The 14,769-nt window shown below is 38.4% G+C and overlaps 1 protein-coding gene across 1 annotated transcript in view; it reads left to right on the plus strand.

Annotated features, from left to right (window-relative positions):
* Window positions 1–12,000: 12,000 nt before the first annotated feature.
* Window positions 12,001–14,769, plus strand: part of LOC117971667 (dematin-like) — a 28,500-nt gene continuing 25,731 nt past the window's right edge. The window contains exon 1 of the mRNA XM_059013656.1: window positions 12,001–12,429. The gene's annotated coding sequence lies outside the window, so the exon portion shown is untranslated. The remainder of the gene's footprint in view (window positions 12,430–14,769) is intronic.

Raw genomic sequence — 14,769 nt, forward strand, 5'->3', positions numbered from 1 at the left:
AGGAACACTTAAATAAATAAATAAATTCTGTCCTATTAAATAAGATCCCTGTAGCAGGGCATTTGGCTGATAAAATCAACCCGTCACCTTTCACAGAGAGAACTTGCAGATCATAGGCAACGCTGGCGATGTCTGTATCGACCACTGTTCTCCTGACACACAAAAGTGGAATTGCCTATTATTCTGGGGTAAACCACAACTGGATTTCACAACACTGCGGAATCAACCTGGATTACATCAACCACCTATCTGTAGTCATGCCGGGATATCCCATAAAAATCACATGCAATCCAGGGGTACTGTAAAATGCAGGAATATCCAGGATTGGCTTATCCCGGCAGGGTATTGGTTGATCAAATCCCCCTCTTGGCCCAGATGAATTTAACGACACTATAAGTGGTTTTAGGATAAGCACTCAACTCCTGTCCATATTCAGCAGACTCATGTGGGGTCTTTATACCTCCTGCATGGAAAGTGTTAATCCTACCAATGCTGTAGCTGGCTAAATGGGCTTTATACCAGTCAAAGTGAAAATTAAATTTTGGAAACATGAACCATCTTCTGCATTTGAACTCAAATTCATTTCCTCATGGTCCAGCATAATACAAGAAATCTTACGAATTGTCACATGTTTGCAAGCATGCCAGTTTTTAGATTCAACTATTGTTCAACCGGTTTTTAACAGGGTTGGGCATGCTGTTGAGTCGTTATGCTTTCCTGTTGTGAAGCAACATTTGGAATCATAAAAGCATTAGAAAAGTTATGTTGGCCCTTGTCCTGACAGATCATACCATTACACCCTGGGATCGGCTGAGTTGCCCTTCCCTGTAGTGCAGTAATGTCTTTTTTTGTAGTGAGATTTCCTAATCTGGACACACTATCCTAAGTAGTATCTAACTAGAGCATTATATAAATCTTTACTAAACTTTTGGCAATATAACATTCTCTATGCTTTTTAATTACCCTGCCAAATATTTCTTAAGTTCTTTAAAATAAGATATTTTTACCAATTTGAAAATACCTTTAAATTGAATCGAGTCACTTGCGTGTATTTTTTTTTTTTTTTTTTTTTCTGGCCTGAACCTAAGCATCTCGGTTTACATGATTTAAGTCACACCACATCATTTCTGTTCTTTAAGAGGCTTTACCTGGATAGATTGCATCATTTGAGCTGCTAAGCGCACTCTCTCCTAAACGTATCCCGAGGCGATGTTTTCCTAAGCTGCAGTTCTATGGCTCAACACAGAATGCACCCCTTTTCACACTGCAGTACTTAAAGTCATGTTAAATTGCCTGAAAGGGTGTCCAGTTATTTAATACCTCTGATGATAAGTTGAGAATTTCAGATCTAACACTCGGATAACCACAAACTGTTATTTTAATGAATCAATAAGCAGTGGGAACATATTTGATTCAAAGAAGTTCGGGGGGGGGGGGGGGGGGGGGTTCAATATTGATGAAGACCATCCCCAGAAGCTAAAACAGCTATATCAACACAGTCTGCATTGGGAAATCTATTTTTAAAATACAAAAAAGCAAAAATGTTCTATCTTCTTTTTTTTGGCATACCCTGGCAGCTTGCCTACCAAAAAATGCCAAACCTGCACTTGGTTTGTGTTACCGAGGAGGAGTAAGAGCTGGGACAGTTTTCGCCTATAGATCACAGTGTGTTTGCTTGCTTACTACATATCTTGGTATCCTTGAATCCTAGGCAAAATAAACAAATGGTTTCAAATACAGTGGAATGTCAAAGTGTATATTTTCTAGAAATTAACAACACCTAGATGGAGGGGGGGAGTGAGGGGGGGGGTATGTATTACTCATTTAACCCCAATCAGACCTCTTGCTCAATAGATATATTGGTATGAACAGACAAATGACAGGAGGTACCCCAAATCCATTTACTAGTGATGCAGGACTACGGGATGGGATATTTGTTCTTCCATTGAACCCCTAAAAATTGGTTTCTGCAGTGGCACCTGCCAAGACTTGTATCACAGACGATGTAGTTGAATGTTGATTAGCCTGCACACAGTGCTGAATCGCTCCTGTGTCTGAGTTACGGACCCGAGTTGTTATGCTGCTGCGTGTTAACTACAAGCGGAACACTGCGAGATCAAAGTGTTGGAATAAGACCTGCAGTGTATTAAACTCTGGTGAAAGGATGGAGGCGTCAGGATGAAGGTAGTAATCATTTTGCTTGGTTTGGGAAATGAGTCAAATTCCTGTGTTTGCTCTGAATAGACTCCGGGGGGGGGTACACCTGTGGGAAAGTAGCGCCTTAAAAACCAATCATCTTAGAATAGAAGAGAACCTAATGCTGTCGTTACAAAAAAAAAATCGCGTTTTGTTTTGTTCTCCTCCACCCACTTCTTTTATTTCGTCCTTTCTCATTTGTGTGTACAAGGTGTGAAAATGGCTCGGGGGGGGGGGGGGGGGGGGGGTCTTTTGAACACCAATAATTGACTGGAGGTGTCAAAGTCGTTAAGTGGGATTTGTCGGGTTTAGAACAAATTTGTTTTTGAGCCTTTTTCAAAGTTAATGTTTCCTTTTGAGTTAGCCAGCCTGGGGAGGTAGCGTGCTAGTCCGGGGGAACATGTTTACAGATCCAAATTAAGATTAGGTTACCCGTACCTACTCTAGCAATAGACAAAAACGCTATATAGGCGAGTTAAAACGGTGTGTTTTAATACAGTAAATCTGTGTTAGCTCGCCAAGGGAATGTTTAAATAATGCATCATGAAGTTAATTAAATCAATTACCAAAAATGTGTTTCAATTAGCTTGTCAATTAATTACTTGACATCCTACTAAGCACTTGATGACCCCATCTGGTTGCACTACGGTTTACTGTAGGCCTATATAATATTAAAAATGTAGCTACCGGGTACTTTTTTGTTGTTGATGTTTTAGGGGTTTGAGTTTTGCTTATTTGCATATATGTCGGTTGGCATTCACATACCTGTCAAGGTCCCAGGAATTTTGCAAGGGATAGTGTTAAGCGTGCGAAGTGGCACTGGGGAGCCTGCGGGAGGGAACTAAACAAGAAAACAGCATAAGAGTCCTTTAGAGGAGCCTTAGAGAAGATGATGTTGAATCAGGGTTTTGTTTTGTGGTGCTTGTTATATGCCCAAGTGGCAGACTTGCAATCTCTCAAGACTCTCAAGATGTTGGAATCATCATACCAGCAGCTGTCAATGTTCAGTTTGCAGGAAAGCAGGCTTTCGATGGAGTCCTTTCCCAACTCCCAAGTCGTGCTGGGCAACAAAGTTTGCAAACTGCTCTGATGACCTAAAAAAAAAAAAAAAATACAGAATCAATACATAATTCACCCACGCAAAGAAAACACACTCACTTAGGAAGGTATATGTTACATATTAAAAACAACTGCTTGAATGCAACATGCAAAAGGGGCAACACAGTTTATGAAAATGCTTGACACAGGGCTAGAAGTTAACTTTTTTAAGGCAGTGCAGTAGTGAGGATTTGCTATCAGTCTGGAAAGTAGGTAGCAAGATGGTCATACATCGGCCTACTGCAGCATGAGGTATCAGCAGAACGTTGCTGCGTAAAAAGCAAGTACCAAATTAAGAGTGTTGCTACCAAATACATGTTGACTTCGAGCCTTGAATTAAGCTTTCAATAGCTCGAGTTTACATTTTTTTTTATGTATATTCACTGGACACATGCTCTGCAATAATACCATGTAACTGAGTCCATGGAGTGAAGCACAAACTTTCAACGCTTTTTACGAGACATTGAGTGTAAATAAATCATGATCACAATAAATGAAATGCGATGAACCTACCGATAACACTTCATGCTGTCCTGAAGCAACTGTGGTTCTCCTCCTGCGTCGTGATGTAAGACAGATGCATTTTGAATTCCATGTGACACTTAACGTCGTTCTTTCCACCTGCTTCATAACTCAAAGTCATTTGGCACAAAGTACAAAGGAAGGTAGAAATGCCTTTGTCACTTTCGTGAATGCGCTTAAACTCCTTTGTCACATCGTTATTAAATCTCGAAGCACATTTAATCTTTTCGCTCCGCGAGCAGGAGACACACGACGCTTCGCCATTTCGCACATTTGCGCCTGACGCTATAGCAAAATGCGTCGTTCATACCAGTGTTGGCAAGTCTCATAAGAAAAAAAGCGGCCCTGCCTTTCAAGTCAACCGATTTCAGAGGGAGGGGAGTGGGGATGGTTATACAAATTACTTTTTTTTCAGTAGTTACATTTTTTTTGGTACTAGTTATTATTGAACTACTGAGGATTCTAAAATTATAAAATTCTAACGATGTACTACATATATATTTTCTGACAGGAAGATTGGTCTTTAAAACGGGAGGGTCCTGGTCAAAACGGGAGACCTGACATGTATGCATTCACTTAGGTTAAGCGAAGGTAATTACACTTTGGGGATATGGTTACACAGAACAAACAGATTCTAGTCATCAAATAACGACCTACCGCCTAATTTAAAATGATGACAAGTTGGGAAACCTTATATTACAGAAACATGGTACAGTAATACTTAATTATTACACTTTTTAATCTCTGCTTTTTCTGACTCGGTTTTTGTACACCGAAATAAAGATGAAAGGCGTTTAAACTCCCCAGGAATCTTAATGCCATGGCAAAAGAACCCATGCCACAAATCAAAAGTAAATTATAACATTTGGGTTTTAATGAAGCGGGGAACGATAAAGCGTGCGATTATGAGCTCCACAATGAGACCGAGGTGCGACAGAGAATGATTAATAGCTTTACAGCAGATTATATTTGAGTGAATTTTCTTTCGAAGTTTGGTATACAAAAAGTTTAGTGGCGTTTTGAAAAAAAATAAAAATAGAAGATTAAAAAAAAAGTACTGTGTTGGTTTGTCCTTTAAGTACTCGCCCTGAACGGGAATCGATATGCGTGAAATAGTGTACAATACGGCATACAGATTATATTGTTAAGTCCCTTTACCTGTCTCAAAGCTAAACACAAATGGTAGGACTTTGTTCAGTGGAACGACAGCCTTTAATGCTGAATATATTTGTGCGCTTATAATAATAATAATAATAATAATAATAATAATAATAATAATAATAATAATAATAATAATAATAATAATAATGCGACAAAAAGTATAAAGATAAAGTCGACCATACATAATAAAACTATGGAAGAATATTTTATTTATTCTGTTTGCAGTTATATTGTCACAGTCTAACATACATACAGCCAACAATAATGGCTTTAATTAATTTTCAAAAATATGAATAGTCTAATAGTCCAATTTGTTAAACGTGTTTATTTGTAGAAAAGTATACCCAATGAAGCCTAACTGAGATAGCTATTCCGTTGCAATGCTGGGACCCTGTTTTTAGTTATTTATGTCTAAAAATGAAAACACACAATAATAATAATAATAATAATAATAATAATAATAATAATAATAATAATAATAATAATAATAATAATAATGCCGAATGAGTAATCCTAAATCCAACCTATAAATAATAATAATAATAATAATAATAATAATAATAATAATAATAATACGATCTGAAAAATAAATAAATACAAAGCCTTCGTCTTGCCCCAAACCTGCTTCTTACCTGATCCACACCCAGTTGTTCTTTGGGCTTGAAGAGAATCACTCGACCCCGCAGTTCTGTAATGTCTCACTGGCTGTGTCGGGCCGCAGCGCCCCGTTATGCGGGTTTCTCCCCATGCATCATTAAAAAAATGTTGACAATTAGTTAGTACAAATCATTCTGGTGAGCAATGGGTGAAACACACACCAGTGTAATTTTCACCTTCAGCTGGCACAGCGAGTGTTGGAGGCTTTGTAACTGTCCCCGCAGGGAGGTGAGAACCGAGGTTGAAAAGCCCTGACAAGTTTAAAACCTCCCCGCGGGCGGTATTACGGTCTGGCAGGTCCACTGGTAAAACTAGGGTTTAACTGCCCTTGAGAAGTAATTGGTTGGCATGTTGATTACTAGAATACACGCTTTTTACAAGAATGGAGTTGCTAAATTCAATGTCACAAAATGAAAAATAACAAATAACAATAGGATGCAGCGTGTAGATCGACCGTGGGCAGCCTTGCTTGACTTGGTGGCGAGTCACACAGTTTATATCCAAATGCGTTTACTATTAAATTACCTTCGTTGGAAATGAGGTGCGAAACTATTACCCCGCTTGACCCTGTGTTATGACCACTGTGCTTTCCTGCATGTAATCTGCTCTGTGTGTTTATTGAAGTTTATTATACTTGTAGAAAATGTATTTATGGTGTCGACAAAGGAAAAGCACGGTGCACCGTGTAAACCGACATAAACCAAAGTGATGCCTGGAGTGAACCCATTAAAATCACAACTTGGTTTTTAATCTGGGTAGTCTCACCAGTATTACGGTGAGGTGATCTCGTATTATCACTTAAGAAATGTAGCTTTTTTTAGGTTCAACATCGTTCAAGGTATGGCTTTTCTGCAACAGTACCCCCCCATACAATTTTAGATATATTGTAACGCACAAGAAGGCACAGAACTATAATAAAGCGATTTTTTTTCTGAGCTAGCTACCTGTGAGTGCAACCTGAATTTTATCGACTGCTTAATGTCAATAATTAATAGTTCACGAGCTGATGAAACTCACTCGAACCTCGAACAGTCTCTTTCTTTTGTTTTATCAAATAAATAAATATTCATTTTTAACCATGATTTATAATTCCTTATATATATCTAATTTAAAAAAAAAATGTAATGGGATCAGAGAGAGAGAGAGAGAGAGAGAGAGAGAGAGAGAGAGAGAGAGAGAGAGATTGCATATTGTTGTTACCAGGTGAGTGTTCAGTTATTAAAAAGGGAGCACTGCCACCTAGTGTTGAATTACAAAATAGCTTTGACGAGTGAAAGCAGTACAGGTGATAGTGAGTTTCAGGATGTAATGAACGCACAGTAATAATAGCAAGCATTCCGGGCCCTTCTGCTCTGGAGACGTGGGTACAAACACAGCTATGTTAAGATTGATTTTGGTGGTCTGAGCTCTGCCCATCAGAAACGCTAGACAAGTGACAGTTTCTACTTGAGAGAGGCGCAGGACTGAATAGTAAGTAGGGGATGTGAATATCCTTGTGAATGCCTCATAGCTAACCGTCTACTTATTAAGACTAATATTATTTGTTAACAATTCCATATATTTATAAGAAAACAAAATAATATTACCTTAAAATGTACCTTATTAAATATTAGTTTACAACACCTGAACAGGTGGCAATTGATCTCATCAGATCTGGGCTTTGTTTTGGAAAGTTTTAGACTAGGTGCTGGTTGCTCAGCAGAGGGCGATGTCTCCCATGGGTTAGAGCTACTGCAAGGTGTTTGGAGGCACAATGCTGTTAAAGGATTCATTTGAGAAAAAAAAAGTATTTAAAAGAAATGTGACCCCCAGACAAGATGGGCAAAAGTAAACGATTAGCATAAAAATAAGTAATTTATATTATAATTAGTAGTAGTCATAGTACAATAGTCATCTATATGTAATTATGTAAAATAGTATTTATTTCAAACAATGGGCCTTATTTCCAAAGCATTAACTCCAGTCTTTAGCTTGTTGAAAGAAGAAAAAACAGTTCTTGCAAATCAAAAACTAAACAGTGATACATTCCACGGTCACTCAAGTTTTCTCATCTTGTGACATTCAATTGAGGCTTGCCGTAGTTCTAGGAGGGAGACTCAGCTCGCTTCGCTAATCCTATTGGTTCCTCAACCAATGTAGTCCAGGCTCACCTTCCAATACTTATTCTGCCAGCCTTTCTCCTCCACCTCCCCACCGCCTTCTTTGCAACTGTATCTCTGTTCTGGGGGCCGGTAGTCCTTCATCACCTGGCCTTGGTGACCGACGTCAGAGGTCGCACCTCAAACGAGGGCGGCTCATATCAGTCCAGAAGGCGAGATCCTGGGACAAACAGTCAATCATCCCACACGACACTTTACATCTTACAATGCTGAGCGTTGATCTTTGAACATGGAATTGTCTCCTGTCAAGAAAAAGTAGGAGTTAATTACAGTAGGGAGTAAACGCTTTGAAAATGTTTCTCAATAATGTATCCAAACTGCAGCACAGCATAAACAAAAGCAAAAAGAACTTCCTGTCAGCTGCAAAGTTCTGGTTCTAACAAGCGTAGTTCAATATTACACACAGTCAGGTTAATAGGCAATTCAATATATTTAAAACAGAGTTAATGCATAACCCTTACTGAGGCAAACACAGCTTCAAGGCATTTGTATGCTTTTAATTTATACAACACCTGTAGCACATAATACTGAATCAATATGATTTTTTTTTTTTTAAATAGGTTAAAAATGACAACAGTCATTTTCTGGCTGTGAAAGTTAAGCTGCTACCTGTTTTTCTCAAGGAAGTCAAGACCCTCTAGCCCCCCTCTTTACTTCAGTGAAAGGCCCTTGAATATTTGGTTATGCATGACTGGAGAAGGAGGCATGAAGTTACAGAACTGAATCCCAAGTAACTGGACAGTCAGGCTGTAGGAACAGAATGCCTTTCATTGGGGCTTAGACCTGGTAGGCCTGGGATTGTCTTCTGATCCATTTCACTTGTGTGCTTTTCCAGGACCAATTCCAGGTAGGTGTGGAGCTTTGTGTTCTTGCTGCGTCTTGTGTTTTCAGAGCTGAGAGGAAACAGGTTACAATTGATCTCCCTGTAGAGCTGAACAGGAAACAGAAGCACAACGTCTCGATGCACTTTGCATTGCCGTGCCTGACACGTTATTAATGTAACCTTTTCACTGAAAGTAGAAATATGAGATTTATAGGTTTAGAAATCAGAAAAGACATTTAAACAGTTAATTTATTTAAAGCCACTCTGGAGGTGGCATTTTGTTGTATTTGGGAAGGTCAAAGGAGTCTACAGTAACAGTAATAATTTATGCACCAGTTTATTATACTGGACTGTATGAGTACTGATCTTAAAAGGGAGATCTACACTATGACATTATTGAGTCTATTGTTGTGTATAAGAACTTGGGTAGTCTTTACAGCTGTGTCGTTCAAACTCACTCACAATTATTTAGCTTTGAATGTATTTGATACACAAGTGTTTCAAAGAGCTTTGACTTGAGTTCAGGAGTTGCTCTTCTAGTTTCTCAGTGATATATTTGTTACATAGGTTATATCACCGAGATCTAGTGCTGTATCTTACTTCTATAAAGAAGACACTTCGACTGTGTTATATATGGCAGCAGTGTGGAGTAGTGGTTAGGGCTCTGCACTCCTGACCGGAGGGTCGTGGGTTCAATCCCAGGTGGGGGACACTGCTGCTGTACCCTTGAGCAAGGTACTTTACCTAGATTGTTCCAGTAAAAACCCAACTGTATAAATTGGTAATTGTTTGTAAAAATAATGTGATATCTTGTAACAATTGTAAGTCGCCCAGGATAAGGGAGTCTGTTAAGAAATAATTAATAATAATATGTATATCACAGGCAAGTAGACTTGAAGAACAGCTTCTGAACTCCTTCCAAAAAATAGGAGTTAATTCAAGACTGGAGTCAAATCTTTGCCTGTAATCTTTTTAGTACCAGTACAACTTACTGTAAACTGTGCATTGTTTGAAAAAGATGCATGTAAAAATCTGATTTAAGCAGTGAAAAGAACAGTGAAAGAGTGGGTGGCAAGCGTAATGTATGAGGTGCTGTGTATTTGGATCACTAATGTTTAATCATGAATAACACAAGTGCCAGTACTTGAGATTATCAGGGGATTAGCATAACCTGTTCATGGTCATAACTTTCTGCACCATAAATCAATGATGAAAAGCACCGCAGAGGGAAAGGCAAATTTGTATGAGGCTTGTGAAAGTCAATAGCATGAACTATATACAATATGTGTGTGTTTTGGCTTAAGGCCACCGCTGGTGTGGTTTGAATCGCACAGGCAGGCCTGGGGTGTTGTCTCTGTTTCTGTTTATTGGATAAATCTAAGAATCTAAGCATTGTATAGCAGAACACCTCAGCATTTGTCATTTATAAGCTTTATATACCTACCTGCAAAAAAACCTCTGTGTGTTGGAATTTCAATTTTTATGTGTGAAAATGTTTGATTACTTTGTGCTTTAATTGGACATCATAAACAACTTCTAAAAAGTCTCCTGCATTTTATCATGTGTGACTGTCTTCATTTTCTTTTACTATTTCAAATGAGTTGCATGTGTGGCCTATTAAAGTCATTAATTAAATTATGCAATCACTAATTTGCTTATTTTGACAATCTTCAAAGACTTCCAATTACAGTGGTTTGATTTAAAATGCACAACAAATCAACAGAAGAAATTGTGTTTTATTGATGTATACCATTACTGTTTCAAAATATATAAGAACACAGCTTCTTATAGCGCTGATCAGTCCTGTTCTTGGAATTTGGCGTGGTAAGCACAGCTCTCTTGCAGATGCAAATCTCTGACATTCTCCACATTTAGCATTTACGGCATTTTATTGTACTGGATTTGTGTGTGTTTGGCTAATTACCTCCTTGCATTTTAACTGCGAGCTGTTTCCGCTGAAAGGTTCGTTCACCTCTGCTTGGAAACGTGGTCAATCACTAAGGAATGCGTCATTAAAATTAAATGACGTACGCAAGGAAGTAGAGCCTGCTAATTAAAAAAAATATATATAATAATAACAATAACGTTTTCTAAATTACAAAAAACAAGCATCTAAATACTATCACTGGAATGAGACATAAGAAAAATATGTTCAGTAGCCACACAAATCATTAAACCTATTTTTAAACGTCACGTGATTTTTAAAAAATGTTTATTATCAGGCGTTATTTACATCGTACTTTAAATGGAATTGTGTCGACGCCATTCAAGTTCAGATTTCAGAATGAAGGTCAGACAGGGCACGTGCCGGTCCGATGGCATCAGCAGCCCTTTGTTGCGTCAGTGACCTATTCTGTACTTGCAAGCGTTGTTCCAGCATGCCCCTCAATGACCCGACGCTTCTCCCCATAAATAGGATGCAGGAACCCAGCAGTGGCGAAAAATGGGTTGTAAAACTGAACAGGCTCGTCTAAAACGTCGTTTATATGAACGTGACAATAGGGGGAAAAAAGCAAATATATTTAACATGCGTATCTTTGAAATAAAAGCAACTGTCCACCGACTGTATTCTAGAATAGTTTAGTACTTGTATGTATTTTTTAATGCTATCTTGCATTGTTAATAATAGGATATTTATTATTTATAATGCATGCCATCATAAATACATGGGACTGAGGTGCTGGGGATGATAATAAATGAAAAAAAAAAAAAAAAACACCAGACTCCCTGTCTTACTGTATGTAAAAGGCGCGCTGGTCACATGATGAACCCCCGATAATAATAAATCAGTAATCTGTTTAAAGTCCCCATCAGCCAGCTCTATATTCCACCACCAGTGAAGGGGTTGCTAAAGCAACCGGTGCTTGGATGCTCCTGAAAGCAGGCTCCTATTGGAAGTGCAACGCGCGACTGTCTGACGAGACGCCGGAACAACAAGGTAGCTGCATGCTTTTCATATACTGCAATACGAATGGCATTCGAATAAAAACTCAAATTAAAAAAAAAAATGTATTGCGCAAATCCTGCAACCAATATAAGCTTGATTTTTAAGTTATAGTACATATTTATCCCGTGGCCGTGCTTGGAGGTGAATTTAGGTCATTGCTTATTTTCGTGGAAATCTTTTTAGACTTACATATTGTATTTCTATAGACCTTTAATTAAAATGGCTACTTTATTAATGAGTACGTTTCAATAAATATTGGGTGTACCTACCTTTGGTTAATGGGAGAACTGTACTTTTAATTGGTGTCTCTAGTTTTAAAATCAGCATATTCTGGTGCAATAATTATATAGTGTGTGTTTGTTAAATGAATGATTAAAAGATAGCGATATATTGAATTTAAAACCTGCCTTGTATGGGCTGTGTAATTCTTGGGCTATGAACTGGGACATAACCTTGTTTCATGGGCGGTTAGAATACGCGTTCAAGTGCACATCTCTAGTCTAGGACAGCAACATATTGCAATGTCATGTTTTCACAGTACCCCTTGTTACTGAGAATGGATTGAGCCAGTTGCGAGGGAGGCAACGACCGAGAGAAGTGCACATTGCCGCTATCAAAATAGAGCAGACCCGATTCTTCTGGTATAGTCAACCCTGATAGCTGCCGGATGAAACACGCATATTGCCCCTGTTGTAACGGAATGGAAAGGGGTGTTTGGCGTGCGTGAAAACGCAAAAAAAAAAAAAAAAGAAAAAAAAAAAAGCCCTGCCGTGGGATTTAAAAACAAAAGGGATTCGCTATTTTGCTGGATTTTTGAGATTTAAAATAGAATTGTTGCGTTTTTCAGAGGGCAGTCTGCTGCAAAGGTAAGAGACCTAAATACAACCATAATAATGTCATAAGACAATAATTCTGGATTGTATTTATGCCTGACCTAATAATATGCTGTATTTATTTATTTATTTTATTTCAAGGGTATGTATCTGCTTCATCTGTATCCCCGCGGTTGTGTTATTTGTTACAACGTTTTAAGTGAATGTATGCGTGCGTTCATGGGAATAACGTGTTTGTTTTGTTGTTGGCAGTTGTCAGTATCTACTTAATGATTTTTTGTTTAGTATTTTTATAAATCGATAGTTCATTCGGTTTTATTTTGGTCCTCCATAATTGATGTTTTACATAACTGAAATATGTTGGCAACGGGACGGTCCCTCCCTATGCCTCTATCTGCTAGGACATGTAAACAGGGAATTTGAGATGCACCGCCGGGACAGACTGACAAGGCAATGGAACTAACACATTAACACAACAAGGCTGTGGGGATTCACGTACCATAGATCTGAAACGGCACGGGTTTTTCCACCGTTAAAATCTAGATTTTTATTGTTAGATTTTAAATAACTGACTTGACTTTTTTCTGGCTGTTTGTTTTAAACCTATTAGAATCCCAGTTGGATTTTATAAACATGTTTTTTTTTTTTTTTTTTTACAGTGAAAGTTAAGCGATGCACATAATACACTGTTGATATCTGCTCGCCACACCTTTCCCAAGTTTCCCATTTTTGGACAACTTCCATTAGCTGGAAACTTATTAAGATCAGTTCACATCACAACACTTACACATTTAAATAAATCATATATATATATATATATATATATATATATTTGACTTCTTGTTGCTGTTTCACCAATACCAACTTATCCCTTAAAACCAAAAAGTTTTTAAATATCTTTAGCCCTGTATTTTGTATATATCCTTACCGCTCCACATGATGTCTAGCCTTAAGCAGTGTCCCCTGGAAGCCCAAGGTGTGGCCCCTTCAATATTCATCATTGTATTTATCTTGCTCTTAATTGTATTATTACTTGCACTGTGATTCTTGAAATGTATTCGTTTACGACTGTAAGTCACCCTGGATAAGGGCGTCTGCTAAGAAATAAATAATAATAATAATAATAATAATAATAATAATAATATCTAGGTAAACTGAACAGTATTATATTATATTTAGTTTCCAAAGTACGATTCCAAAAAAAATTATAATATACTATAGTGTTATGTAGATCCGACAGTTACTTTTGTAATAGGAAAGTGTGAAACACTGTGTCAATTTACATGTTTAGGGAGCTGATTTTACAACAAGCTTGTGATACCCAACAGTGTTATAATTGTAACCTATTGCTGTCTTTTGGGATATGACTGGACTCTTAAAGTCCAGGCGTATTCTCAAATGTCATCAGTTTTTACCTTGCAAGCCCGTGCAAAATGTTACTCACATGTATGGAAAAACACATATTCTTTTGGTTTGCTTCCCTGAGTTGCAGGTTACATGTATAACCTCCTGCTGCTGCAGGTAGCCGATAGAGCAAACCTATTGAGTTCACAGAGCGACTGGGTGAAGAGAAAGCAGGTAGTGTGGCAGCTAGTGAGCCTGCAGCTGAAACTAGAGGATTTAAACAAACTGGAAATCCAACAAGGCCTGCTTTCTGATGATGGAGTGTACAGAAATGTTAACTAGGGCAGAATGTCGTACAGGGGTCCTGAAGTCAAACTGCAACTTTAAAAGAGTAGACTACTGAAAAGAAGACTGCCACTGGTCTTTATGTTGCATTTAAAGGCTAACATGATTATAAACTTTCCAGGCCCATATTAAAACTGAACTGGCAGGTTTTGGAGCAGTGTGAGTAACTCATCCTTGTACTTGCATAGCTATTTAGCATCAGGAAGAGGCCCTCAGTACTGCTGAGTGTTCCTCAACTTCCACCTACACTAATCACACTGTTTAGCAGCAAGCCCTCGTTCCCCTGAAAAATGGAACATTTGTGGGATTGAATGCATTAGCTTTTGACCTTTGTTAGATCATCAAAATCCATAAAGCTGTACTTGGTTTCTATATAATGCACACATCATTGTGTGCTTGTAGACTTTATTTATGTACAGTATAAGAAGCTGTTTCTTAAGGATCCACGAGCGGCTCACCTATAATGGTGTGCAGAGTCATACAGTCAGAGCAGCGCAGGTTCGAGTCCTGGTGTTGTGCCAGTCCCTGCTAGGGATTCCACAGGGAGCGCCGAATTGGCTCTGCTGCTCCTGTGCCTACTGGTCAACCACCCAGCGAGCTCACCTGCAGGACTGGCCTTTGTCCTCAGGGGCTGGTAGCTTGCCGATATCGTCTGTGATGCTCCTGGGCCAATCTTTAGCTCTC

The sequence above is a fragment of the Acipenser ruthenus genome, chromosome 46 (genome assembly GCF_902713425.1).
Source record: "Acipenser ruthenus chromosome 46, fAciRut3.2 maternal haplotype, whole genome shotgun sequence".
Classification (NCBI taxonomy): domain Eukaryota; kingdom Metazoa; phylum Chordata; class Actinopteri; order Acipenseriformes; family Acipenseridae; genus Acipenser; species Acipenser ruthenus.